The sequence below is a fragment of the Artemia sp. Qi Xiang Cuo genome, chromosome 10, assembly GCF_049724085.1.
Source record: "Artemia sp. Qi Xiang Cuo chromosome 10, ASM4972408v1, whole genome shotgun sequence".
NCBI classification, from domain to species: domain Eukaryota; kingdom Metazoa; phylum Arthropoda; class Branchiopoda; order Anostraca; family Artemiidae; genus Artemia; species Artemia sp. Qi Xiang Cuo.
This window is the reverse complement of record NC_142803.1, coordinates 34,814,451-34,814,784: the sequence shown is the minus strand read 5'-3', so window position 1 is coordinate 34,814,784 and position 334 is coordinate 34,814,451.

The window sequence follows — 334 nt, the reverse complement described above, 5'->3', positions numbered from 1 at the left end:
AAGGATTAAGCTTTTTTTCAAATATGTAAATATGTATTTTTTCCAAATATTTTTTGTTTGTTGAATATATTTTTAAGCAATAAACATATTTTAGCTTACTTTCCATTTTTATCCACGACTTATACATCTTATTTAGATCTAGGATACCGTTTGAAACATGAAAGAACATTGTTTTCTGAAAATTGAAATGTTTTTTTTTAACATTCCAATGAAATTAATAAAGTCGAATAAATGTTTGTTGAATATATTTTTAAGTAATAAACATGTTTTAGTTTACTTTCTATTTTCATCTACGACTTATACGTCATTCTTCGCTCTAGGATACCGTTTGAAA